The sequence below is a fragment of the Cryptomeria japonica genome, unplaced genomic scaffold (assembly GCF_030272615.1).
Source record: "Cryptomeria japonica unplaced genomic scaffold, Sugi_1.0 HiC_scaffold_269, whole genome shotgun sequence".
NCBI classification, from domain to species: Eukaryota; Viridiplantae; Streptophyta; class Pinopsida; order Cupressales; family Cupressaceae; genus Cryptomeria; species Cryptomeria japonica.
In genome coordinates, this window is record NW_026729091.1 from 1 (window position 1) to 27,492 (window position 27,492).

At 63.0% G+C, this 27,492-nt stretch overlaps 4 non-coding genes across 4 annotated transcripts; all 4 read right to left on the bottom strand.

The window, feature by feature from the left end:
- Positions 1-2,706: 2,706 nt before the first annotated feature.
- On the bottom strand, positions 2,707-2,825 carry LOC131869815 (5S ribosomal RNA). The gene has a single exon (XR_009368186.1). It is a non-coding gene; the product is annotated as a 5S ribosomal RNA (ribosomal RNA).
- Positions 2,826-10,629: 7,804 nt separating this feature from the next.
- On the bottom strand, positions 10,630-10,748 carry LOC131869826 (5S ribosomal RNA). Its single transcript, XR_009368197.1, has one exon. It is a non-coding gene; the product is annotated as a 5S ribosomal RNA (ribosomal RNA).
- Positions 10,749-18,552: 7,804 nt separating this feature from the next.
- Positions 18,553-18,671, bottom strand: LOC131869836 (5S ribosomal RNA). The gene has a single exon (XR_009368207.1). It is a non-coding gene; the product is annotated as a 5S ribosomal RNA (ribosomal RNA).
- Positions 18,672-26,453: 7,782 nt separating this feature from the next.
- Positions 26,454-26,572, bottom strand: LOC131869843 (5S ribosomal RNA). Its single transcript, XR_009368214.1, has one exon. It is a non-coding gene; the product is annotated as a 5S ribosomal RNA (ribosomal RNA).
- Between the last annotated feature and the right edge of the window lie 920 nt (positions 26,573-27,492).

Genomic DNA, 27,492 nt, shown 5'->3' on the forward strand with positions numbered 1-27,492 from the left:
TCAAAGGTGCGCACCTCGCTGCCCACCTTGGTGTGCTCTGAGGTGCGCACCCGGGAGCGCTACGAAGTGTGCTCCAAGGTGCGGCGTGCACGTTGTCGGAGCCCGGTTTGCCCCGGGTGCGCACCTCGCCTGCACCTTGGCCGGGGTGGGCACCTTGGCTGGGTTTGCCCAGGGTGCGCTCCGAAGCGGGGTTACTGGAGCGCCCCCTCTTTTTTTGTCAGAGCGTTTGGTGGGGTTTCTCGCATTGGCTCTTCCCAGGCCCGGTTGTTGGGTGCGCTCCCACCCTGGCGCGCGCGAAGTTGGAAGTTGGGTTAATTGCCCGGGCGCGCACCTTCGCCAGGGTGGGCACCTTGGTGCGCACACCTTGGCTGGGCTGCGCACCAGGGCGGGCTCAAGATGGCACCAGCATTCCCTTTTTCTCACTATCTTTCAAAACGGAAATTTTAAAATCTCGTTTTTTTTTTGCCTTTTATGGAAATTAGTGAAGGCATCGCATCAAAGGTGCGCACCTCGCTGCCCACCTTGGTGTGCTCCGAGGTGCCCACCACGGTGCGCAACGCCGGTGCGAACCCGGGAGCGCCCCGATGTGTGCTCCAAGGTGCGGCGTGCACGAAGTCGGACCCCGGTTTGCCCCGGGTGCGCACCTCGCGTGCACCTTGGTGCGCACACCTTGGCTGGGTTGCGCGGCCTGGTGGGCACCATGGTGCGCACCAAGGAGCGCTCCGAAGTGTGCTCCAAGGTGCGGCGTGCACGAAGTCGGAGCCCGGTTTGCCCCGGGTACGCACCTCGCGTGCACCTTCGCCGGGGTGGGCACCTCGGCTGGGTTGCGCGCCCTGGTGCGCACCAAGGAGCGCTCCGAAGTGTGCTCCAAGGTGCGGCGTGCACGAAGTCGGAGCCCGGTTTGCCCCGGGTGCGCACCTTCGCCGCGGTGCGCACCATGGCGTGCACGAAGTCGGAGCCCGGTTTGCCCCGGGTGCGCACCTCGCGTGCACCTTCGGCGGGGTTGCGCGCCCTGGTGGGCACCATGGTGCGCACCAAGGAGCGCTCCGAAGTGTGCTCCAAGGTGCGGCGTGCACGAAGTCGGAGCCCGGTTTGCCCCGGGTGCGCACCTCGCGTGCACCTTCGGCGGGGTTGCGCGCCCTGGTGGGCACCATGGTGCGCACCAAGGAGCGCTCCGAAGTGTGCTCCAAGGTGCGGCGTGCACGAAGTCGGAGCCCGGTTTGCCCCGGGTGCGCACCTCGCGTGCACCTTCGCCGCGGTGGGCACCATGGCGTGCACGAAGTCGGAGCCCGGTTTGCCCCGGGTGCGCACCTCGCGTGCACCTTCGCCGGGGTGGGCACCTCGGCTGGGTTGCGCGCCCTGGTGCGCACCAAGGAGCGCTCCGAAGTGTGCTCCAAGGTGCGGCGTGCACGAAGTCGGAGCCCGGTTTGCCCCGGGTGCGCACCTCGCGTGCACCTTCGCCAGGGTGGGCACCTCGGTGCGCACACCTTCTCAATGTTTTCTTGCCTTTTCTGGAAATTGGTGAAGGCAGCGCATCAAAGGTGCGCACCTCGGTGTGCTCCGAGGTGCGAACCCGAGAGCGCTCCGAGGTGCCCACGAAGTCGAAAGTCGGGTTAATTGCATTGTTTTCCCCGGGTGCGCTCCGAGGTGCGCAACATCGGCGCGCACCAAGGAGGGCTCCGAAGTGTGCTCCAAGGTGCGCACGATGGCGTGCACCTCTGGTGCGCACGATTCGGAGCTCGGTTTGACCGGGGTGCGCACACCTTGGCTGGGTTGCGCACCTTTTGTGCGCTCCAAGGTGCGCACGAAGTCGGAGCTCGGTTTGCCCCGGGTGCGCACCTTCGCCAGGGTGCGCACCTTGATGCGCACGCCTTGGCTGGGCTGCGCACCTTGGTGGGCGCCATGGTGCGCACCTTTCGTGCGCTCCAAGGTGCGCACGAAGTCGGAGCTCGGTTTGCCCCGGGTGCGCACCTTGGTGGGCGCCATGGTGCACTCCGAGGTGCCCAAGATTGGTGCGCACCAAGGAGCGCTCCGAAGTGCGCTCCAAGGTGCGCGCGAAGTCGAAAGTTGGGTTAATTGTCCGGTTTGCCTCGGGTGCGCACCTTGCGTGCACCTTCGCCAGGGTGGGCGCCTTGGTGCGCACACCTTGGCTGGGCTGCGCACACCTTGGCACCCGCGTTTCCTTCATTTTAAATTTTTTTTTTTTACAATCTCTCAAGTGGGAAATTCTATAATCTCAACTTTTTTTGCCTTTTCAGGAAACTTTTGAATGGAGCGCATCATTGGTGCGCTCCGAAGTGTGCTCCAAAGCTCTCTCCAGCTGCGTGCACCTGCCCCGGCCGCGCACCCGGCCCCGCCCAGCTTCGCTCACCTGTCCCGGGCGTCTGGTGCGGAACCTTAGAGTAAGAAACATCACCGTGCACCTTGGCCAACGTGCGCGACTCGACCGAGCGCGCACTGGCCGAGGTGCACACCGATTTCACCTGGGTGCGCGCGCAGCACCTCGGGCGCACCGGGGTGCGCGCACAACGCCCGGGTTGCACCGTGGCCTGTGTGCTCGGGGCGCCTCGGGTGCGCGCTCGGTGTCGCCCCCGCGCGCGCGGTAGTGCGGGCAGCGCACCCCGGCCCGGCCCGGCCCCGACGAGAACGCAAACGGGCAAAAGGTTTATTCAAATAGCATTGCGACGCCCGGCGAAAAACTAAAAAAGGGTGCAACACCGGGACTTCCCGGGAGGTCACCCATCCCAGTACTACTCCGGCCCAAGCGCGCTTAACTGCGGAGTTCTGATGGGATCCGGTGCACTAACGCTGGTATGATCGCACCCGTTATGAGCTTGTCGCAGTGTGTACTTAGCAAACCGCGACCCACGTGCGAATCCACCCCGGCCACCCACCCCCGTCGAGGTGCACACCCTCCCTCGCGAAGTGCGCCCCGTTCGCCAAGTGTGAGCCCTGCCCGGGTGCGCGCACCTTGCTAGGGCGTCGGGTGTGCACCCGGCCCGGCCTACGTGCGTGCACCTGGAGGGGGCGTCGTGTGCGTGCAGTGTCCCGTCTGCAACGCGGTGCCCACACACCACCTCGGGCGCAACGACCTGCGCTCACATGTGGGCCGAGTGCACCTTGGTGCATGTTCGGGGCGCCTCGGGTGCACGCTCGATCTTGCCCCGGTGCACCAAGGCGCTCGGTTTGCCCCGGGTGCGCACTTGGTGCAAGGTGGGCACCCAAAATAGGGATCAAGCACCAAAACACAAGTTTCGGGATGCAAAATGGGACCCAAGGACCACAAATGCGTTCCAAGACCCATGATGGGTCCACGAGAACAAAAATGTGTTCCGAGACTTAATAAACAAATATTGGGTTTTAGGAGAAGAAACATGCTCTGATGCCCAAAACGAGAATCGACCCCGAAAAGGCCACAGGCCAAAAGTGGGATGCGAGACAAAAAAAAATGGGACCCGAGGACCAAAATTGGGTTCCCAGGTCGAAGACAGGGCAACCGGACAAGAAACGACCTCTAAGGCTCGAAATGAGTCCCGACGACTAAAACTTGACAAGAAGCACCCATCAGGCACCCAACTCGACACCCATGGGATGCCGACCCACCCGGGCTTCCACCTAGCACACCTTGGCACCCACCCACCCTCGCACCCAACCTCGCACCCAACTTAGCACCTTTGAACCCACATTGGCACTCACCCTGACCCTGGCACCTTGGAACCCACATTGGCACTCACCTTGACCCTGGCACCCACCTTTGCACTCACCTTGGGACCCACCCTGGCTCCCACCTCGGCACCCACCCAGACACCCACCTTGGTTCCTTGGCACCCACCTTGGATCCTTGGCACCCACCCCGACACCCACCTTGGCACGCAACTTGGCTACTTGCCACCCACCTTGGCTCCTTGACGCCCACCCCGACAACCACCCCGTGACCTACCCTGGCTAGGGTTGGTGCACACCCACCCTGGTGCCCACCTTGGCACCCACCCTATGACCCACCTTGGCACGCACCTTAGTACCCACCCCGTTACCCACCCTAGGACCCACCCCGTGACCCACCTTGGCCAGGGTGGGTGCCTTGGTGCGCACAACTTGCCTGGGCTGCACACCAGGGCGGGCTCAAGATGGCACCCGCGTTCCGTTTTTTTCACTATCTTTCAAAACGGAAATTTTAAAATCTCATTTTTTTCTTTTTTTTGCCTTTTCTGGAAATTAGTGAAGGCAGCGCATCAAAGGTGCGCAATGCTGGTGCGAACCCGGGAGCGCTCCGATGTGTGCTCCAAGGTGCGGCGTGCACGAAGTCCGAGCCCGGTTTGCCCCGGGTGCGCACCTCGCGTGCACCTTCGCCGGGGTGAGCACCTTGGCTGGGTTGCGCGCCCTGGTGCGTACCAAGGAGCGCTCTGAAGTGTGCTCCAAGGTGCGGCGTGCACGAAGTCGGAGCCCGGTTTGCCCCGGGTGTGCACCTCGGGTGCGCACCTCGCGTGCACCTTCGCTGCGGTGGGCACCTTGGCTGGGTTGCGCGCCTTGGTGGGCACCATGCAGTGCACGAAGTCGGAGCCCGGTTTGCCCCGGGCGCGCACCTCCGCCAGGGTGGGCACCTTGGTGCGCACAACTTGCCTGGGCTGCGCATCAGGAAGGGCTCAAGATGGCACCCGCGTTCCGTTTTTTTCACTATCTTTCAGAACGGAAATTTTAAAATATCGTTTTTTTTTGCCTTTTCTGGAAATTAGTGAAGGCAGCGCATCAAAGGTGCGCAACGCTGGTGCGAACCTGGGAGCGCTCCGATGTGTGCTCCAAGGTGCGGCGTGCACGAAGTCGGAGCCCGGTTTGCCTCGGGTGCGCCCTGGTGGGCACCATGGTGCGCACCAAGGAGCGCTCCGAAGTGTGCTCCAAGGTGCGGCCTGCACGAAGTCGGAGCCCGGTTTGCCCCGGGTGTGCACCTCGGGTGGGCACCTTGGTGCGCATGCCTTGCCTGGGCTGCGCACCAGGGCGGGCTCAAGATGGCACCCGCGTTCCTTTTTTTTCACTATCTTTCAAAACGGAAATTTTAAAATCTCATTTTTTTTTGCCTTTTTCTGGAAATTAGTGAAGGCAGCGCATCAAAGGTGCGCACCTCGCTGCCCACCACGGTGCGCAACGCCGGTGGGCACCCGGGAGTGCTTCGAAGTGTGCTCCAAGGTGCTGCGTGCACGTTGTCGGAGCCCGGTTTGCCCCGGGTGCGCACCTCGCGTGCACCTTCGTCGGGGTGGGCACCTTGGCTTGGTTTGCCCCGGCTGCGCTCCGAAGCGGGGTTATTGGAGCGCCGCCTCTTTTTTTGTCGGAGCGTTTGGTGGGGTTTCTCGCATTGGCTCTTCCGAGGCCCGGTTGCCACCCTGGCGCGCACGAAGTCGGAAGTAGGGTTAATTGCCCGGGTGCGCACCTTTGCCAGGGTGGCACCTTACCTGGGCTGCGCACCAGGGCGGGCTCAAGATGGCACGCGCGTTCCGTTTTTTTCACTATCTTTCAAAACGGAAATTTTAAAATCTCCTTTTTTTTTTGCCTTTTCTGGAAATTAGTGAAGGCAGCGCATCAAAGGTGCGCACCTCGCTGCCCACCTTGGTGTGCTCTGAGGTGCGCACCCGGGAGCGCTACGAAGTGTGCTCCAAGGTGCGGCGTGCACGTTGTCGGAGCCCGGTTTGCCCCGGGTGCGCACCTCGCCTGCACCTTGGCCGGGGTGGGCACCTTGGCTGGGTTTGCCCAGGGTGCGCTCCGAAGCGGGGTTACTGGAGCGCCCCCTCTTTTTTTGTCAGAGAGTTTGGTGGGGTTTCTCGCATTGGCTCTTCCCAGGCCCGGTTGTTGGGTGCGCTCCCACCCTGGCGCGCGCGAAGTTGGAAGTTGGGTTAATTGCCCGGGCGCGCACCTTCGCCAGGGTGGGCACCTTGGTGCGCAAACCTTGGCTGGGCTGCGCACCAGGGCGGGCTCAAGATGGCACCAGCATTCCCTTTTTCTCACTATCTTTCAAAACGGAAATTTTAAAATCTCGTTTTTTTTTTGCCTTTTATGGAAATTAGTGAAGGCATCGCATCAAAGGTGCGCACCTCGCTGCCCACCTTGGTGTGCTCCGAGGTGCCCACCACGGTGCGCAACGCCGGTGCGAACCCGGGAGCGCCCCGATGTGTGCTCCAAGGTGCGGCGTGCACGAAGTCGGACCCCGGTTTGCCCCGGGTGCGCACCTCGCGTGCACCTTGGTGCGCACACCTTGGCTGGGTTGCGCGGCCTGGTGGGCACCATGGTGCGCACCAAGGAGCGCTCCGAAGTGTGCTCCAAGGTGCGGCGTGCACGAAGTCGGAGCCCGGTTTGCCCCGGGTGCGCACCTTCGCCGCGGTGGGCACCATGGCGTGCACGAAGTCGGAGCCCGGTTTGCCCCGGGTGCGCACCTCGCGTGCACCTTCGCCGGGGTGGGCACCTCGGCTGGGTTGCGCGCCCTGGTGCGCACCAAGGAGCGCTCTGAAGTGTGCTCCAAGGTGCGGCGTGCACGAAGTCGGAGCCCGGTTTGCCCCGGGTGTGCACCTCGCGTGCACCTTCGCTGCGGTGGGCACCTTGGCTGGGTTGCGCGCCTTGGTGGGCACCATGCAGTGCACGAAGTCGGAGCCCGGTTTGCCCCGGGCGCGCACCTCCGCCAGGGTGGGCACCTTGGTGCGCACAACTTGCCTGGGCTGCGCACCAGGAAGGGCTCAAGATGGCACCCGCGTTCCGTTTTTTTCACTATCTTTCAGAACGGAAATTTTAAAATATCGTTTTTTTTTGCCTTTTCTGGAAATTAGTGAAGGCAGCGCATCAAAGGTGCGCAACGCTGGTGCGAACCTGGGAGCGCTCCGATGTGTGCTCCAAGGTGCGGCGTGCACGAAGTCGGACCCCGGTTTGCCCCGGGTGCGCACCTCGCGTGCACCTTGGTGCGCACACCTTGGCTGGGTTGCGCGCCCTGGTGGGCACCATGGTGCGCACCAAGGAGCGCTCCGAAGTGTGCTCCAAGGTGCGGCGTGCACGAAGTCGGAGCCCGGTTTGCCCCGGGTGCGCACCTCGCGTGCACCTTCGCCGCGGTGGGCACCATGGCGTGCACGAAGTCGGAGCCCGGTTTGCCCCGGGTGCGCACCTCGCGTGCACCTTCGCCGGGGTGGGCACCTTAGTGTGCAGACCTTGGCTGGGTTGCGCGCCCTGGTGGGCACCATGGTGCGCACCAAGGAGCGCTCCGAAGTGTGCTCCAAGGTGCGGCCTGCACGAAGTCGGAGCCCGGTTTGCCCCGGGTGTGCACCTCGGGTGGGCACCTTGGTGCGCATGCCTTGCCTGGGCTGCGCACCAGGGCGGGCTCAAGATGGCACCCGCGTTCCTTTTTTTTCACTATCTTTCAAAACGGAAATTTTAAAATCTCATTTTTTTTTGCCTTTTTCTGGAAATTAGTGAAGGCAGCGCATCAAAGGTGCGCACCTCGCTGCCCACCACGGTGCGCAACGCCGGTGGGCACCCGGGAGTGCTTCGAAGTGTGCTCCAAGGTGCTGCGTGCACGTTGTCGGAGCCCGGTTTGCCCCGGGTGCGCACCTCGCGTGCACCTTCGTCGGGGTGGGCACCTTGGCTGGGTTTGCCCCGGCTGCGCTCCGAAGCGGGGTTATTGGAGCGCCGCCTCTTTTTTTGTCGGAGCGTTTGGTGGGGTTTCTCGCATTGGCTCTTCCGAGGCCCGGTTGCCACCCTGGCGCGCACGAAGTCGGAAGTAGGGTTAATTGCCCGGGTGCGCACCTTTGCCAGGGTGGGCACCTTACCTGGGCTGCGCACCAGGGCGGGCTCAAGATGGCACGCGCGTTCCGTTTTTTTCACTATCTTTCAAAACGGAAATTTTAAAATCTCCTTTTTTTTTTGCCTTTTCTGGAAATTAGTGAAGGCAGCGCATCAAAGGTGCGCACCTCGCTGCCCACCTTGGTGTGCTCTGAGGTGCGCACCCGGGAGCGCTACGAAGTGTGCTCCAAGGTGCGGCGTGCACGTTGTCGGAGCCCGGTTTGCCCCGGGTGCGCACCTCGCCTGCACCTTGGCCGGGGTGGGCACCTTGGCTGGGTTTGCCCAGGGTGCGCTCCGAAGCGGGGTTACTGGAGCGCCCCCTCTTTTTTTGTCAGAGCGTTTGGTGGGGTTTCTCGCATTGGCTCTTCCCAGGCCCGGTTGTTGGGTGCGCTCCCACCCTGGCGCGCGCGAAGTTGGAAGTTGGGTTAATTGCCCGGGCGCGCACCTTCGCCAGGGTGGGCACCTTGGTGCGCACACCTTGGCTGGGCTGCGCACCAGGGCGGGCTCAAGATGGCACCAGCATTCCCTTTTTCTCACTATCTTTCAAAACGGAAATTTTAAAATCTCGTTTTTTTTTTGCCTTTTATGGAAATTAGTGAAGGCATCGCATCAAAGGTGCGCACCTCGCTGCCCACCTTGGTGTGCTCCGAGGTGCCCACCACGGTGCGCAACGCCGGTGCGAACCCGGGAGCGCCCCGATGTGTGCTCCAAGGTGCGGCGTGCACGAAGTCGGACCCCGGTTTGCCCCGGGTGCGCACCTCGCGTGCACCTTGGTGCGCACACCTTGGCTGGGTTGCGCGGCCTGGTGGGCACCATGGTGCGCACCAAGGAGCGCTCCGAAGTGTGCTCCAAGGTGCGGCGTGCACGAAGTCGGAGCCCGGTTTGCCCCGGGTACGCACCTCGCGTGCACCTTCGCCGGGGTGGGCACCTCGGCTGGGTTGCGCGCCCTGGTGCGCACCAAGGAGCGCTCCGAAGTGTGCTCCAAGGTGCGGCGTGCACGAAGTCGGAGCCCGGTTTGCCCCGGGTGCGCACCTTCGCCGCGGTGCGCACCATGGCGTGCACGAAGTCGGAGCCCGGTTTGCCCCGGGTGCGCACCTCGCGTGCACCTTCGGCGGGGTTGCGCGCCCTGGTGGGCACCATGGTGCGCACCAAGGAGCGCTCCGAAGTGTGCTCCAAGGTGCGGCGTGCACGAAGTCGGAGCCCGGTTTGCCCCGGGTGCGCACCTCGCGTGCACCTTCGGCGGGGTTGCACGCCCTGGTGGGCACCATGGTGCGCACCAAGGAGCGCTCCGAAGTGTGCTCCAAGGTGCGGCGTGCACGAAGTCGGAGCCCGGTTTGCCCCGGGTGCGCACCTCGCGTGCACCTTCGCCGCGGTGGGCACCATGGCGTGCACGAAGTCGGAGCCCGGTTTGCCCCGGGTGCGCACCTCGCGTGCACCTTCGCCGGGGTGGGCACCTCGGCTGGGTTGCGCGCCCTGGTGCGCACCAAGGAGCGCTCCGAAGTGTGCTCCAAGGTGCGGCGTGCACGAAGTCGGAGCCCGGTTTGCCCCGGGTGCGCACCTCGCGTGCACCTTCGCCAGGGTGGGCACCTCGGTGCGCACACCTTCTCAATGTTTTCTTGCCTTTTCTGGAAATTGGTGAAGGCAGCGCATCAAAGGTGCGCACCTCGGTGTGCTCCGAGGTGCGAACCCGAGAGCGCTCCGAGGTGCCCACGAAGTCGAAAGTCGGGTTAATTGCATTGTTTTCCCCGGGTGCGCTCCGAGGTGCGCAACATCGGCGCGCACCAAGGAGGGCTCCGAAGTGTGCTCCAAGGTGCGCACGATGGCGTGCACCTCTGGTGCGCACGATTCGGAGCTCGGTTTGACCGGGGTGCGCACACCTTGGCTGGGTTGCGCACCTTTTGTGCGCTCCAAGGTGCGCACGAAGTCGGAGCTCGGTTTGCCCCGGGTGCGCACCTTCGCCAGGGTGCGCACCTTGATGCGCACGCCTTGGCTGGGCTGCGCACCTTGGTGGGCGCCATGGTGCGCACCTTTCGTGCGCTCCAAGGTGCGCACGAAGTCGGAGCTCGGTTTGCCCCGGGTGCGCACCTTGGTGGGCGCCATGGTGCACTCCGAGGTGCCCAAGATTGGTGCGCACCAAGGAGCGCTCCGAAGTGCGCTCCAAGGTGCGCGCGAAGTCGAAAGTTGGGTTAATTGTCCGGTTTGCCTCGGGTGCGCACCTTGCGTGCACCTTCGCCAGGGTGGGCGCCTTGGTGCGCACACCTTGGCTGGGCTGCGCACACCTTGGCACCCGCGTTTCCTTCATTTTAAATTTTTTTTTTTTACAATCTCTCAAGTGGGAAATTCTATAATCTCAACTTTTTTTGCCTTTTCAGGAAACTTTTGAATGGAGCGCATCATTGGTGCGCTCCGAAGTGTGCTCCAAAGCTCTCTCCAGCTGCGTGCACCTGCCCCGGCCGCGCACCCGGCCCCGCCCAGCTTCGCTCACCTGTCCCGGGCGTCTGGTGCGGAACCTTAGAGTAAGAAACATCACCGTGCACCTTGGCCAACGTGCGCGACTCGACCGAGCGCGCACTGGCCGAGGTGCACACCGATTTCACCTGGGTGCGCGCGCAGCACCTCGGGCGCACCGGGGTGCGCGCACAACGCCCGGGTTGCACCGTGGCCTGTGTGCTCGGGGCGCCTCGGGTGCGCGCTCGGTGTCGCCCCCGCGCGCGCGGTAGTGCGGGCAGCGCACCCCGGCCCGGCCCGGCCCCGACGAGAACGCAAACGGGCAAAAGGTTTATTCAAATAGCATTGCGACGCCCGGCGAAAAACTAAAAAAGGGTGCAACACCGGGACTTCCCGGGAGGTCACCCATCCCAGTACTACTCCGGCCCAAGCGCGCTTAACTGCGGAGTTCTGATGGGATCCGGTGCACTAACGCTGGTATGATCGCACCCGTTATGAGCTTGTCGCAGTGTGTACTTAGCAAACCGCGACCCACGTGCGAATCCACCCCGGCCACCCACCCCCGTCGAGGTGCACACCCTCCCTCGCGAAGTGCGCCCCGTTCGCCAAGTGTGAGCCCTGCCCGGGTGCGCGCACCTTGCTAGGGCGTCGGGTGTGCACCCGGCCCGGCCTACGTGCGTGCACCTGGAGGGGGCGTCGTGTGCGTGCAGTGTCCCGTCTGCAACGCGGTGCCCACACACCACCTCGGGCGCAACGACCTGCGCTCACATGTGGGCCGAGTGCACCTTGGTGCATGTTCGGGGCGCCTCGGGTGCACGCTCGATCTTGCCCCGGTGCACCAAGGCGCTCGGTTTGCCCCGGGTGCGCACTTGGTGCAAGGTGGGCACCCAAAATAGGGATCAAGCACCAAAACACAAGTTTCGGGATGCAAAATGGGACCCAAGGACCACAAATGCGTTCCAAGACCCATGATGGGTCCACGAGAACAAAAATGTGTTCCGAGACTTAATAAACAAATATTGGGTTTTAGGAGAAGAAACATGCTCTGATGCCCAAAACGAGAATCGACCCCGAAAAGGCCACAGGCCAAAAGTGGGATGCGAGACAAAAAAAAATGGGACCCGAGGACCAAAATTGGGTTCCCAGGTCGAAGACAGGGCAACCGGACAAGAAACGACCTCTAAGGCTCGAAATGAGTCCCGACGACTAAAACTTGACAAGAAGCACCCATCAGGCACCCAACTCGACACCCATGGGATGCCGACCCACCCGGGCTTCCACCTAGCACACCTTGGCACCCACCCACCCTCGCACCCAACCTCGCACCCAACTTAGCACCTTTGAACCCACATTGGCACTCACCCTGACCCTGGCACCTTGGAACCCACATTGGCACTCACCTTGACCCTGGCACCCACCTTTGCACTCACCTTGGGACCCACCCTGGCTCCCACCTCGGCACCCACCCAGACACCCACCTTGGTTCCTTGGCACCCACCTTGGATCCTTGGCACCCACCCCGACACCCACCTTGGCACGCAACTTGGCTACTTGCCACCCACCTTGGCTCCTTGACGCCCACCCCGACAACCACCCCGTGACCTACCCTGGCTAGGGTTGGTGCACACCCACCCTGGTGCCCACCTTGGCACCCACCCTATGACCCACCTTGGCACGCACCTTAGTACCCACCCCGTTACCCACCCTAGGACCCACCCCGTGACCCACCTTGGCCAGGGTGGGTGCCTTGGTGCGCACAACTTGCCTGGGCTGCACACCAGGGCGGGCTCAAGATGGCACCCGCGTTCCGTTTTTTTCACTATCTTTCAAAACGGAAATTTTAAAATCTCATTTTTTTCTTTTTTTTGCCTTTTCTGGAAATTAGTGAAGGCAGCGCATCAAAGGTGCGCAATGCTGGTGCGAACCCGGGAGCGCTCCGATGTGTGCTCCAAGGTGCGGCGTGCACGAAGTCCGAGCCCGGTTTGCCCCGGGTGCGCACCTCGCGTGCACCTTCGCCGGGGTGAGCACCTTGGCTGGGTTGCGCGCCCTGGTGCGTACCAAGGAGCGCTCTGAAGTGTGCTCCAAGGTGCGGCGTGCACGAAGTCGGAGCCCGGTTTGCCCCGGGTGTGCACCTCGGGTGCGCACCTCGCGTGCACCTTCGCTGCGGTGGGCACCTTGGCTGGGTTGCGCGCCTTGGTGGGCACCATGCAGTGCACGAAGTCGGAGCCCGGTTTGCCCCGGGCGCGCACCTCCGCCAGGGTGGGCACCTTGGTGCGCACAACTTGCCTGGGCTGCGCATCAGGAAGGGCTCAAGATGGCACCCGCGTTCCGTTTTTTTCACTATCTTTCAGAACGGAAATTTTAAAATATCGTTTTTTTTTGCCTTTTCTGGAAATTAGTGAAGGCAGCGCATCAAAGGTGCGCAACGCTGGTGCGAACCTGGGAGCGCTCCGATGTGTGCTCCAAGGTGCGGCGTGCACGAAGTCGGAGCCCGGTTTGCCTCGGGTGCGCCCTGGTGGGCACCATGGTGCGCACCAAGGAGCGCTCCGAAGTGTGCTCCAAGGTGCGGCCTGCACGAAGTCGGAGCCCGGTTTGCCCCGGGTGTGCACCTCGGGTGGGCACCTTGGTGCGCATGCCTTGCCTGGGCTGCGCACCAGGGCGGGCTCAAGATGGCACCCGCGTTCCTTTTTTTTCACTATCTTTCAAAACGGAAATTTTAAAATCTCATTTTTTTTTGCCTTTTTCTGGAAATTAGTGAAGGCAGCGCATCAAAGGTGCGCACCTCGCTGCCCACCACGGTGCGCAACGCCGGTGGGCACCCGGGAGTGCTTCGAAGTGTGCTCCAAGGTGCTGCGTGCACGTTGTCGGAGCCCGGTTTGCCCCGGGTGCGCACCTCGCGTGCACCTTCGTCGGGGTGGGCACCTTGGCTTGGTTTGCCCCGGCTGCGCTCCGAAGCGGGGTTATTGGAGCGCCGCCTCTTTTTTTGTCGGAGCGTTTGGTGGGGTTTCTCGCATTGGCTCTTCCGAGGCCCGGTTGCCACCCTGGCGCGCACGAAGTCGGAAGTAGGGTTAATTGCCCGGGTGCGCACCTTTGCCAGGGTGGCACCTTACCTGGGCTGCGCACCAGGGCGGGCTCAAGATGGCACGCGCGTTCCGTTTTTTTCACTATCTTTCAAAACGGAAATTTTAAAATCTCCTTTTTTTTTTGCCTTTTCTGGAAATTAGTGAAGGCAGCGCATCAAAGGTGCGCACCTCGCTGCCCACCTTGGTGTGCTCTGAGGTGCGCACCCGGGAGCGCTACGAAGTGTGCTCCAAGGTGCGGCGTGCACGTTGTCGGAGCCCGGTTTGCCCCGGGTGCGCACCTCGCCTGCACCTTGGCCGGGGTGGGCACCTTGGCTGGGTTTGCCCAGGGTGCGCTCCGAAGCGGGGTTACTGGAGCGCCCCCTCTTTTTTTGTCAGAGAGTTTGGTGGGGTTTCTCGCATTGGCTCTTCCCAGGCCCGGTTGTTGGGTGCGCTCCCACCCTGGCGCGCGCGAAGTTGGAAGTTGGGTTAATTGCCCGGGCGCGCACCTTCGCCAGGGTGGGCACCTTGGTGCGCAAACCTTGGCTGGGCTGCGCACCAGGGCGGGCTCAAGATGGCACCAGCATTCCCTTTTTCTCACTATCTTTCAAAACGGAAATTTTAAAATCTCGTTTTTTTTTTGCCTTTTATGGAAATTAGTGAAGGCATCGCATCAAAGGTGCGCACCTCGCTGCCCACCTTGGTGTGCTCCGAGGTGCCCACCACGGTGCGCAACGCCGGTGCGAACCCGGGAGCGCCCCGATGTGTGCTCCAAGGTGCGGCGTGCACGAAGTCGGACCCCGGTTTGCCCCGGGTGCGCACCTCGCGTGCACCTTGGTGCGCACACCTTGGCTGGGTTGCGCGGCCTGGTGGGCACCATGGTGCGCACCAAGGAGCGCTCCGAAGTGTGCTCCAAGGTGCGGCGTGCACGAAGTCGGAGCCCGGTTTGCCCCGGGTGCGCACCTTCGCCGCGGTGGGCACCATGGCGTGCACGAAGTCGGAGCCCGGTTTGCCCCGGGTGCGCACCTCGCGTGCACCTTCGCCGGGGTGGGCACCTCGGCTGGGTTGCGCGCCCTGGTGCGCACCAAGGAGCGCTCTGAAGTGTGCTCCAAGGTGCGGCGTGCACGAAGTCGGAGCCCGGTTTGCCCCGGGTGTGCACCTCGCGTGCACCTTCGCTGCGGTGGGCACCTTGGCTGGGTTGCGCGCCTTGGTGGGCACCATGCAGTGCACGAAGTCGGAGCCCGGTTTGCCCCGGGCGCGCACCTCCGCCAGGGTGGGCACCTTGGTGCGCACAACTTGCCTGGGCTGCGCACCAGGAAGGGCTCAAGATGGCACCCGCGTTCCGTTTTTTTCACTATCTTTCAGAACGGAAATTTTAAAATATCGTTTTTTTTTGCCTTTTCTGGAAATTAGTGAAGGCAGCGCATCAAAGGTGCGCAACGCTGGTGCGAACCTGGGAGCGCTCCGATGTGTGCTCCAAGGTGCGGCGTGCACGAAGTCGGACCCCGGTTTGCCCCGGGTGCGCACCTCGCGTGCACCTTGGTGCGCACACCTTGGCTGGGTTGCGCGCCCTGGTGGGCACCATGGTGCGCACCAAGGAGCGCTCCGAAGTGTGCTCCAAGGTGCGGCGTGCACGAAGTCGGAGCCCGGTTTGCCCCGGGTGCGCACCTCGCGTGCACCTTCGCCGCGGTGGGCACCATGGCGTGCACGAAGTCGGAGCCCGGTTTGCCCCGGGTGCGCACCTCGCGTGCACCTTCGCCGGGGTGGGCACCTTAGTGTGCAGACCTTGGCTGGGTTGCGCGCCCTGGTGGGCACCATGGTGCGCACCAAGGAGCGCTCCGAAGTGTGCTCCAAGGTGCGGCCTGCACGAAGTCGGAGCCCGGTTTGCCCCGGGTGTGCACCTCGGGTGGGCACCTTGGTGCGCATGCCTTGCCTGGGCTGCGCACCAGGGCGGGCTCAAGATGGCACCCGCGTTCCTTTTTTTTCACTATCTTTCAAAACGGAAATTTTAAAATCTCATTTTTTTTTGCCTTTTTCTGGAAATTAGTGAAGGCAGCGCATCAAAGGTGCGCACCTCGCTGCCCACCACGGTGCGCAACGCCGGTGGGCACCCGGGAGTGCTTCGAAGTGTGCTCCAAGGTGCTGCGTGCACGTTGTCGGAGCCCGGTTTGCCCCGGGTGCGCACCTCGCGTGCACCTTCGTCGGGGTGGGCACCTTGGCTGGGTTTGCCCCGGCTGCGCTCCGAAGCGGGGTTATTGGAGCGCCGCCTCTTTTTTTGTCGGAGCGTTTGGTGGGGTTTCTCGCATTGGCTCTTCCGAGGCCCGGTTGCCACCCTGGCGCGCACGAAGTCGGAAGTAGGGTTAATTGCCCGGGTGCGCACCTTTGCCAGGGTGGGCACCTTACCTGGGCTGCGCACCAGGGCGGGCTCAAGATGGCACGCGCGTTCCGTTTTTTTCACTATCTTTCAAAACGGAAATTTTAAAATCTCCTTTTTTTTTTGCCTTTTCTGGAAATTAGTGAAGGCAGCGCATCAAAGGTGCGCACCTCGCTGCCCACCTTGGTGTGCTCTGAGGTGCGCACCCGGGAGCGCTACGAAGTGTGCTCCAAGGTGCGGCGTGCACGTTGTCGGAGCCCGGTTTGCCTCGGGTGCGCACCTCGCCTGCACCTTGGCCGGGGTGGGCACCTTGGCTGGGTTTGCCCAGGGTGCGCTCCGAAGCGGGGTTACTGGAGCGCCCCCTCTTTTTTTGTCAGAGCGTTTGGTGGGGTTTCTCGCATTGGCTCTTCCCAGGCCCGGTTGTTGGGTGCGCTCCCACCCTGGCGCGCGCGAAGTTGGAAGTTGGGTTAATTGCCCGGGCGCGCACCTTCGCCAGGGTGGGCACCTTGGTGCGCACACCTTGGCTGGGCTGCGCACCAGGGCGGGCTCAAGATGGCACCAGCATTCCCTTTTTCTCACTATCTTTCAAAACGGAAATTTTAAAATCTCGTTTTTTTTTTGCCTTTTATGGAAATTAGTGAAGGCATCGCATCAAAGGTGCGCACCTCGCTGCCCACCTTGGTGTGCTCCGAGGTGCCCACCACGGTGCGCAACGCCGGTGCGAACCCGGGAGCGCCCCGATGTGTGCTCCAAGGTGCGGCGTGCACGAAGTCGGACCCCGGTTTGCCCCGGGTGCGCACCTCGCGTGCACCTTGGTGCGCACACCTTGGCTGGGTTGCGCGGCCTGGTGGGCACCATGGTGCGCACCAAGGAGCGCTCCGAAGTGTGCTCCAAGGTGCGGCGTGCACGAAGTCGGAGCCCGGTTTGCCCCGGGTACGCACCTCGCGTGCACCTTCGCCGGGGTGGGCACCTCGGCTGGGTTGCGCGCCCTGGTGCGCACCAAGGAGCGCTCCGAAGTGTGCTCCAAGGTGCGGCGTGCACGAAGTCGGAGCCCGGTTTGCCCCGGGTGCGCACCTTCGCCGCGGTGCGCACCATGGCGTGCACGAAGTCGGAGCCCGGTTTGCCCCGGGTGCGCACCTCGCGTGCACCTTCGGCGGGGTTGCGCGCCCTGGTGGGCACCATGGTGCGCACCAAGGAGCGCTCCGAAGTGTGCTCCAAGGTGCGGCGTGCACGAAGTCGGAGCCCGGTTTGCCCCGGGTGCGCACCTCGCGTGCACCTTCGGCGGGGTTGCGCGCCCTGGTGGGCACCATGGTGCGCACCAAGGAGCGCTCCGAAGTGTGCTCCAAGGTGCGGCGTGCACGAAGTCGGAGCCCGGTTTGCCCCGGGTGCGCACCTCGCGTGCACCTTCGCCGCGGTGGGCACCATGGCGTGCACGAAGTCGGAGCCCGGTTTGCCCCGGGTGCGCACCTCGCGTGCACCTTCGCCGGGGTGGGCACCTCGGCTGGGTTGCGCGCCCTGGTGCGCACCAAGGAGCGCTCCGAAGTGTGCTCCAAGGTGCGGCGTGCACGAAGTCGGAGCCCGGTTTGCCCCGGGTGCGCACCTCGCGTGCACCTTCGCCAGGGTGGGCACCTCGGTGCGCACACCTTCTCAATGTTTTCTTGCCTTTTCTGGAAATTGGTGAAGGCAGCGCATCAAAGGTGCGCACCTCGGTGTGCTCCGAGGTGCGAACCCGAGAGCGCTCCGAGGTGCCCACGAAGTCGAAAGTCGGGTTAATTGCATTGTTTTCCCCGGGTGCGCTCCGAGGTGCGCAACATCGGCGCGCACCAAGGAGGGCTCCGAAGTGTGCTCCAAGGTGCGCACGATGGCGTGCACCTCTGGTGCGCACGATTCGGAGCTCGGTTTGACCGGGGTGCGCACACCTTGGCTGGGTTGCGCACCTTTTGTGCGCTCCAAGGTGCGCACGAAGTCGGAGCTCGGTTTGCCCCGGGTGCGCACCTTCGCCAGGGTGCGCACCTTGATGCGCACGCCTTGGCTGGGCTGCGCACCTTGGTGGGCGCCATGGTGCGCACCTTTCGTGCGCTCCAAGGTGCGCACGAAGTCGGAGCTCGGTTTGCCCCGGGTGCGCACCTTGGTGGGCGCCATGGTGCACTCCGAGGTGCCCAAGATTGGTGCGCACCAAGGAGCGCTCCGAAGTGCGCTCCAAGGTGCGCGCGAAGTCGAAAGTTGGGTTAATTGTCCGGTTTGCCTCGGGTGCGCACCTTGCGTGCACCTTCGCCAGGGTGGGCGCCTTGGTGCGCACACCTTGGCTGGGCTGCGCACACCTTGGCACCCGCGTTTCCTTCATTTTAAATTTTTTTTTTTTACAATCTCTCAAGTGGGAAATTCTATAATCTCAACTTTTTTTGCCTTTTCAGGAAACTTTTGAATGGAGCGCATCATTGGTGCGCTCCGAAGTGTGCTCCAAAGCTCTCTCCAGCTGCGTGCACCTGCCCCGGCCGCGCACCCGGCCCCGCCCAGCTTCGCTCACCTGTCCCGGGCGTCTGGTGCGGAACCTTAGAGTAAGAAACATCACCGTGCACCTTGGCCAACGTGCGCGACTCGACCGAGCGCGCACTGGCCGAGGTGCACACCGATTTCACCTGGGTGCGCGCGCAGCACCTCGGGCGCACCGGGGTGCGCGCACAACGCCCGGGTTGCACCGTGGCCTGTGTGCTCGGGGCGCCTCGGGTGCGCGCTCGGTGTCGCCCCCGCGCGCGCGGTAGTGCGGGCAGCGCACCCCGGCCCGGCCCGGCCCCGACGAGAACGCAAACGGGCAAAAGGTTTATTCAAATAGCATTGCGACGCCCGGCGAAAAACTAAAAAAGGGTGCAACACCGGGACTTCCCGGGAGGTCACCCATCCCAGTACTACTCCGGCCCAAGCGCGCTTAACTGCGGAGTTCTGATGGGATCCGGTGCACTAACGCTGGTATGATCGCACCCGTTATGAGCTTGTCGCAGTGTGTACTTAGCAAACCGCGACCCACGTGCGAATCCACCCCGGCCACCCACCCCCGTCGAGGTGCACACCCTCCCTCGCGAAGTGCGCCCCGTTCGCCAAGTGTGAGCCCTGCCCGGGTGCGCGCACCTTGCTAGGGCGTCGGGTGTGCACCCGGCCCGGCCTACGTGCGTGCACCTGGAGGGGGCGTCGTGTGCGTGCAGTGTCCCGTCTGCAACGCGGTGCCCACACACCACCTCGGGCGCAACGACCTGCGCTCACATGTGGGCCGAGTGCACCTTGGTGCATGTTCGGGGCGCCTCGGGTGCACGCTCGATCTTGCCCCGGTGCACCAAGGCGCTCGGTTTGCCCCGGGTGCGCACTTGGTGCAAGGTGGGCACCCAAAATAGGGATCAAGCACCAAAACACAAGTTTCGGGATGCAAAATGGGACCCAAGGACCACAAATGCGTTCCAAGACCCATGATGGGTCCACGAGAACAAAAATGTGTTCCGAGACTTAATAAACAAATATTGGGTTTTAGGAGAAGAAACATGCTCTGATGCCCAAAACGAGAATCGACCCCGAAAAGGCCACAGGCCAAAAGTGGGATGCGAGACAAAAAAAAATGGGACCCGAGGACCAAAATTGGGTTCCCAGGTCGAAGACAGGGCAACCGGACAAGAAACGACCTCTAAGGCTCGAAATGAGTCCCGACGACTAAAACTTGACAAGAAGCACCCATCAGGCACCCAACTCGACACCCATGGGATGCCGACCCACCCGGGCTTCCACCTAGCACACCTTGGCACCCACCCACCCTCGCACCCAACCTCGCACCCAACTTAGCACCTTTGAACCCACATTGGCACTCACCCTGACCCTGGCACCTTGGAACCCACATTGGCACTCACCTTGACCCTGGCACCCACCTTTGCACTCACCTTGGGACCCACCCTGGCTCCCACCTCGGCACCCACCCAGACACCCACCTTGGTTCCTTGGCACCCACCTTGGATCCTTGGCACCCACCCCGACACCCACCTTGGCACGCAACTTGGCTACTTGCCACCCACCTTGGCTCCTTGACGCCCACCCCGACAACCACCCCGTGACCTACCCTGGCTAGGGTTGGTGCACACCCACCCTGGTGCCCACCTTGGCACCCACCCTATGACCCACCTTGGCACGCACCTTAGTACCCACCCCGTTACCCACCCTAGGACCCACCCCGTGACCCACCTTGGCCAGGGTGGGTGCCTTGGTGCGCACAACTTGCCTGGGCTGCACACCAGGGCGGGCTCAAGATGGCACCCGCGTTCCGTTTTTTTCACTATCTTTCAAAACGGAAATTTTAAAATCTCATTTTTTTCTTTTTTTTGCCTTTTCTGGAAATTAGTGAAGGCAGCGCATCAAAGGTGCGCAATGCTGGTGCGAACCCGGGAGCGCTCCGATGTGTGCTCCAAGGTGCGGCGTGCACGAAGTCCGAGCCCGGTTTGCCCCGGGTGCGCACCTCGCGTGCACCTTCGCCGGGGTGAGCACCTTGGCTGGGTTGCGCGCCCTGGTGCGTACCAAGGAGCGCTCTGAAGTGTGCTCCAAGGTGCGGCGTGCACGAAGTCGGAGCCCGGTTTGCCCCGGGTGTGCACCTCGGGTGCGCACCTCGCGTGCACCTTCGCTGCGGTGGGCACCTTGGCTGGGTTGCGCGCCTTGGTGGGCACCATGCAGTGCACGAAGTCGGAGCCCGGTTTGCCCCGGGCGCGCACCTCCGCCAGGGTGGGCACCTTGGTGCGCACAACTTGCCTGGGCTGCGCATCAGGAAGGGCTCAAGATGGCACCCGCGTTCCGTTTTTTTCACTATCTTTCAGAACGGAAATTTTAAAATATCGTTTTTTTTTGCCTTTTCTGGAAATTAGTGAAGGCAGCGCATCAAAGGTGCGCAACGCTGGTGCGAACCTGGGAGCGCTCCGATGTGTGCTCCAAGGTGCGGCGTGCACGAAGTCGGAGCCCGGTTTGCCTCGGGTGCGCCCTGGTGGGCACCATGGTGCGCACCAAGGAGCGCTCCGAAGTGTGCTCCAAGGTGCGGCCTGCACGAAGTCGGAGCCCGGTTTGCCCCGGGTGTGCACCTCGGGTGGGCACCTTGGTGCGCATGCCTTGCCTGGGCTGCGCACCAGGGCGGGCTCAAGATGGCACCCGCGTTCCTTTTTTTTCACTATCTTTCAAAACGGAAATTTTAAAATCTCATTTTTTTTTGCCTTTTTCTGGAAATTAGTGAAGGCAGCGCATCAAAGGTGCGCACCTCGCTGCCCACCACGGTGCGCAACGCCGGTGGGCACCCGGGAGTGCTTCGAAGTGTGCTCCAAGGTGCTGCGTGCACGTTGTCGGAGCCCGGTTTGCCCCGGGTGCGCACCTCGCGTGCACCTTCGTCGGGGTGGGCACCTTGGCTTGGTTTGCCCCGGCTGCGCTCCGAAGCGGGGTTATTGGAGCGCCGCCTCTTTTTTTGTCGGAGCGTTTGGTGGGGTTTCTCGCATTGGCTCTTCCGAGGCCCGGTTGCCACCCTGGCGCGCACGAAGTCGGAAGTAGGGTTAATTGCCCGGGTGCGCACCTTTGCCAGGGTGGCACCTTACCTGGGCTGCGCACCAGGGCGGGCTCAAGATGGCACGCGCGTTCCGTTTTTTTCACTATCTTTCAAAACGGAAATTTTAAAATCTCCTTTTTTTTTTGCCTTTTCTGGAAATTAGTGAAGGCAGCGCATCAAAGGTGCGCACCTCGCTGCCCACCTTGGTGTGCTCTGAGGTGCGCACCCGGGAGCGCTACGAAGTGTGCTCCAAGGTGCGGCGTGCACGTTGTCGGAGCCCGGTTTGCCCCGGGTGCGCACCTCGCCTGCACCTTGGCCGGGGTGGGCACCTTGGCTGGGTTTGCCCAGGGTGCGCTCCGAAGCGGGGTTACTGGAGCGCCCCCTCTTTTTTTGTCAGAGAGTTTGGTGGGGTTTCTCGCATTGGCTCTTCCCAGGCCCGGTTGTTGGGTGCGCTCCCACCCTGGCGCGCGCGAAGTTGGAAGTTGGGTTAATTGCCCGGGCGCGCACCTTCGCCAGGGTGGGCACCTTGGTGCGCAAACCTTGGCTGGGCTGCGCACCAGGGCGGGCTCAAGATGGCACCAGCATTCCCTTTTTCTCACTATCTTTCAAAACGGAAATTTTAAAATCTCGTTTTTTTTTTGCCTTTTATGGAAATTAGTGAAGGCATCGCATCAAAGGTGCGCACCTCGCTGCCCACCTTGGTGTGCTCCGAGGTGCCCACCACGGTGCGCAACGCCGGTGCGAACCCGGGAGCGCCCCGATGTGTGCTCCAAGGTGCGGCGTGCACGAAGTCGGACCCCGGTTTGCCCCGGGTGCGCACCTCGCGTGCACCTTGGTGCGCACACCTTGGCTGGGTTGCGCGGCCTGGTGGGCACCATGGTGCGCACCAAGGAGCGCTCCGAAGTGTGCTCCAAGGTGCGGCGTGCACGAAGTCGGAGCCCGGTTTGCCCCGGGTGCGCACCTTCGCCGCGGTGGGCACCATGGCGTGCACGAAGTCGGAGCCCGGTTTGCCCCGGGTGCGCACCTCGCGTGCACCTTCGCCGGGGTGGGCACCTCGGCTGGGTTGCGCGCCCTGGTGCGCACCAAGGAGCGCTCTGAAGTGTGCTCCAAGGTGCGGCGTGCACGAAGTCGGAGCCCGGTTTGCCCCGGGTGTGCACCTCGCGTGCACCTTCGCTGCGGTGGGCACCTTGGCTGGGTTGCGCGCCTTGGTGGGCACCATGCAGTGCACGAAGTCGGAGCCCGGTTTGCCCCGGGCGCGCACCTCCGCCAGGGTGGGCACCTTGGTGCGCACAACTTGCCTGGGCTGCGCACCAGGAAGGGCTCAAGATGGCACCCGCGTTCCGTTTTTTTCACTATCTTTCAGAACGGAAATTTTAAAATATCGTTTTTTTTTGCCTTTTCTGGAAATTAGTGAAGGCAGCGCATCAAAGGTGCGCAACGCTGGTGCGAACCTGGGAGCGCTCCGATGTGTGCTCCAAGGTGCGGCGTGCACGAAGTCGGACCCCGGTTTGCCCCGGGTGCGCACCTCGCGTGCACCTTGGTGCGCACACCTTGGCTGGGTTGCGCGCCCTGGTGGGCACCATGGTGCGCACCAAGGAGCGCTCCGAAGTGTGCTCCAAGGTGCGGCGTGCACGAAGTCGGAGCCCGGTTTGCCCCGGGTGCGCACCTCGCGTGCACCTTCGCCGCGGTGGGCACCATGGCGTGCACGAAGTCGGAGCCCGGTTTGCCCCGGGTGCGCACCTCGCGTGCACCTTCGCCGGGGTGGGCACCTTAGTGTGCAGACCTTGGCTGGGTTGCGCGCCCTGGTGGGCACCATGGTGCGCACCAAGGAGCGCTCCGAAGTGTGCTCCAAGGTGCGGCCTGCACGAAGTCGGAGCCCGGTTTGCCCCGGGTGTGCACCTCGGGTGGGCACCTTGGTGCGCATGCCTTGCCTGGGCTGCGCACCAGGGCGGGCTCAAGATGGCACCCGCGTTCCTTTTTTTTCACTATCTTTCAAAACGGAAATTTTAAAATCTCATTTTTTTTTGCCTTTTTCTGGAAATTAGTGAAGGCAGCGCATCAAAGGTGCGCACCTCGCTGCCCACCACGGTGCGCAACGCCGGTGGGCACCCGGGAGTGCTTCGAAGTGTGCTCCAAGGTGCTGCGTGCACGTTGTCGGAGCCCGGTTTGCCCCGGGTGCGCACCTCGCGTGCACCTTCGTCGGGGTGGGCACCTTGGCTGGGTTTGCCCCGGCTGCGCTCCGAAGCGGGGTTATTGGAGCGCCGCCTCTTTTTTTGTCGGAGCGTTTGGTGGGGTTTCTCGCATTGGCTCTTCCGAGGCCCGGTTGCCACCCTGGCGCGCACGAAGTCGGAAGTAGGGTTAATTGCCCGGGTGCGCACCTTTGCCAGGGTGGGCACCTTACCTGGGCTGCGCACCAGGGCGGGCTCAAGATGGCACGCGCGTTCCGTTTTTTTCACTATCTTTCAAAACGGAAATTTTAAAATCTCCTTTTTTTTTTGCCTTTTCTGGAAATTAGTGAAGGCAGCGCATCAAAGGTGCGCACCTCGCTGCCCACCTTGGTGTGCTCTGAGGTGCGCACCCGGGAGCGCTACGAAGTGTGCTCCAAGGTGCGGCGTGCACGTTGTCGGAGCCCGGTTTGCCCCGGGTGCGCACCTCGCCTGCACCTTGGCCGGGGTGGGCACCTTGGCTGGGTTTGCCCAGGGTGCGCTCCGAAGCGGGGTTACTGGAGCGCCCCCTCTTTTTTTGTCAGAGCGTTTGGTGGGGTTTCTCGCATTGGCTCTTCCCAGGCCCGGTTGTTGGGTGCGCTCCCACCCTGGCGCGCGCGAAGTTGGAAGTTGGGTTAATTGCCCGGGCGCGCACCTTCGCCAGGGTGGGCACCTTGGTGCGCACACCTTGGCTGGGCTGCGCACCAGGGCGGGCTCAAGATGGCACCAGCATTCCCTTTTTCTCACTATCTTTCAAAACGGAAATTTTAAAATCTCGTTTTTTTTTTGCCTTTTATGGAAATTAGTGAAGGCATCGCATCAAAGGTGCGCACCTCGCTGCCCACCTTGGTGTGCTCCGAGGTGCCCACCACGGTGCGCAACGCCGGTGCGAACCCGGGAGCGCCCCGATGTGTGCTCCAAGGTGCGGCGTGCACGAAGTCGGACCCCGGTTTGCCCCGGGTGCGCACCTCGCGTGCACCTTGGTGCGCACACCTTGGCTGGGTTGCGCGGCCTGGTGGGCACCATGGTGCGCACCAAGGAGCGCTCCGAAGTGTGCTCCAAGGTGCGGCGTGCACGAAGTCGGAGCCCGGTTTGCCCCGGGTACGCACCTCGCGTGCACCTTCGCCGGGGTGGGCACCTCGGCTGGGTTGCGCGCCCTAGTGCGCACCAAGGAGCGCTCCGAAGTGTGCTCCAAGGTGCGGCGTGCACGAAGTCGGAGCCCGGTTTGCCCCGGGTGCGCACCTTCGCCGCGGTGCGCACCATGGCGTGCACGAAGTCGGAGCCCGGTTTGCCCCGGGTGCGCACCTCGCGTGCACCTTCGGCGGGGTTGCGCGCCCTGGTGGGCACCATGGTGCGCACCAAGGAGCGCTCCGAAGTGTGCTCCAAGGTGCGGCGTGCACGAAGTCGGAGCCCGGTTTGCCCCGGGTGCGCACCTCGCGTGCACCTTCGGCGGGGTTGCGCGCCCTGGTGGGCACCATGGTGCGCACCAAGGAGCGCTCCGAAGTGTGCTCCAAGGTGCGGCGTGCACGAAGTCGGAGCCCGGTTTGCCCCGGGTGCGCACCTCGCGTGCACCTTCGCCGCGGTGGGCACCATGGCGTGCACGAAGTCGGAGCCCGGTTTGCCCCGGGTGCGCACCTCGCGTGCACCTTCGCCGGGGTGGGCACCTCGGCTGGGTTGCGCGCCCTGGTGCGCACCAAGGAGCGCTCCGAAGTGTGCTCCAAGGTGCGGCGTGCACGAAGTCGGAGCCCGGTTTGCCCCGGGTGCGCACCTCGCGTGCACCTTCGCCAGGGTGGGCACCTCGGTGCGCACACCTTCTCAATGTTTTCTTGCCTTTTCTGGAAATTGGTGAAGGCAGCGCATCAAAGGTGCGCACCTCGGTGTGCTCCGAGGTGCGAACCCGAGAGCGCTCCGAGGTGCCCACGAAGTCGAAAGTCGGGTTAATTGCATTGTTTTCCCCGGGTGCGCTCCGAGGTGCGCAACATCGGCGCGCACCAAGGAGGGCTCCGAAGTGTGCTCCAAGGTGCGCACGATGGCGTGCACCTCTGGTGCGCACGATTCGGAGCTCGGTTTGACCGGGGTGCGCACACCTTGGCTGGGTTGCGCACCTTTTGTGCGCTCCAAGGTGCGCACGAAGTCGGAGCTCGGTTTGCCCCGGGTGCGCACCTTCGCCAGGGTGCGCACCTTGATGCGCACGCCTTGGCTGGGCTGCGCACCTTGGTGGGCGCCATGGTGCGCACCTTTCGTGCGCTCCAAGGTGCGCACGAAGTCGGAGCTCGGTTTGCCCCGGGTGCGCACCTTGGTGGGCGCCATGGTGCACTCCGAGGTGCCCAAGATTGGTGCGCACCAAGGAGCGCTCCGAAGTGCGCTCCAAGGTGCGCGCGAAGTCGAAAGTTGGGTTAATTGTCCGGTTTGCCTCGGGTGCGCACCTTGCGTGCACCTTCGCCAGGGTGGGCTGGGCTGCGCACACCTTGGCACCCGCGTTTCCTTCATTTTAAATTTTTTTTTTTTACAATCTCTCAAGTGGGAAATTCTATAATCTCAACTTTTTTTGCCTTTTCAGGAAACTTTTGAATGGAGCGCATCATTGGTGCGCTCCGAAGTGTGCTCCAAAGCTCTCTCCAGCTGCGTGCACCTGCCCCGGCCGCGCACCCGGCCCCGCCCAGCTTCGCTCACCTGTCCCGGGCGTCTGGTGCGGAACCTTAGAGTAAGAAACATCACCGTGCACCTTGGCCAACGTGCGCGACTCGACCGAGCGCGCACTGGCCGAGGTGCACACCGATTTCACCTGGGTGCGCGCGCAGCACCTCGGGCGCACCGGGGTGCGCGCACAACGCCCGGGTTGCACCGTGGCCTGTGTGCTCGGGGCGCCTCGGGTGCGCGCTCGGTGTCGCCCCCGCGCGCGCGGTAGTGCGGGCAGCGCACCCCGGCCCGGCCCGGCCCCGACGAGAACGCAAACGGGCAAAAGGTTTATTCAAATAGCATTGCGACGCCCGGCGAAAAACTAAAAAAGGGTGCAACACCGGGACTTCCCGGGAGGTCACCCATCCCAGTACTACTCCGGCCCAAGCGCGCTTAACTGCGGAGTTCTGATGGGATCCGGTGCACTAACGCTGGTATGATCGCACCCGTTATGAGCTTGTCGCAGTGTGTACTTAGCAAACCGCGACCCACGTGCGAATCCACCCCGGCCACCCACCCCCGTCGAGGTGCACACCCTCCCTCGCGAAGTGCGCCCCGTTCGCCAAGTGTGAGCCCTGCCCGGGTGCGCGCACCTTGCTAGGGCGTCGGGTGTGCACCCGGCCCGGCCTACGTGCGTGCACCTGGAGGGGGCGTCGTGTGCGTGCAGTGTCCCGTCTGCAACGCGGTGCCCACACACCACCTCGGGCGCAACGACCTGCGCTCACATGTGGGCCGAGTGCACCTTGGTGCATGTTCGGGGCGCCTCGGGTGCACGCTCGATCTTGCCCCGGTGCACCAAGGCGCTCGGTTTGCCCCGGGTGCGCACTTGGTGCAAGGTGGGCACCCAAAATAGGGATCAAGCACCAAAACACAAGTTTCGGGATGCAAAATGGGACCCAAGGACCACAAATGCGTTCCAAGACCCATGATGGGTCCACGAGAACAAAAATGTGTTCCGAGACTTAATAAACAAATATTGGGTTTTAGGAGAAGAAACATGCTCTGATGCCCAAAACGAGAATCGACCCCGAAAAGGCCACAGGCCAAAAGTGGGATGCGAGACAAAAAAAAATGGGACCCGAGGACCAAAATTGGGTTCCCAGGTCGAAGACAGGGCAACCGGACAAGAAACGACCTCTAAGGCTCGAAATGAGTCCCGACGACTAAAACTTGACAAGAAGCACCCATCAGGCACCCAACTCGACACCCATGGGATGCCGACCCACCCGGGCTTCCACCTAGCACACCTTGGCACCCACCCACCCTCGCACCCAACCTCGCACCCAACTTAGCACCTTTGAACCCACATTGGCACTCACCCTGACCCTGGCACCTTGGAACCCACATTGGCACTCACCTTGACCCTGG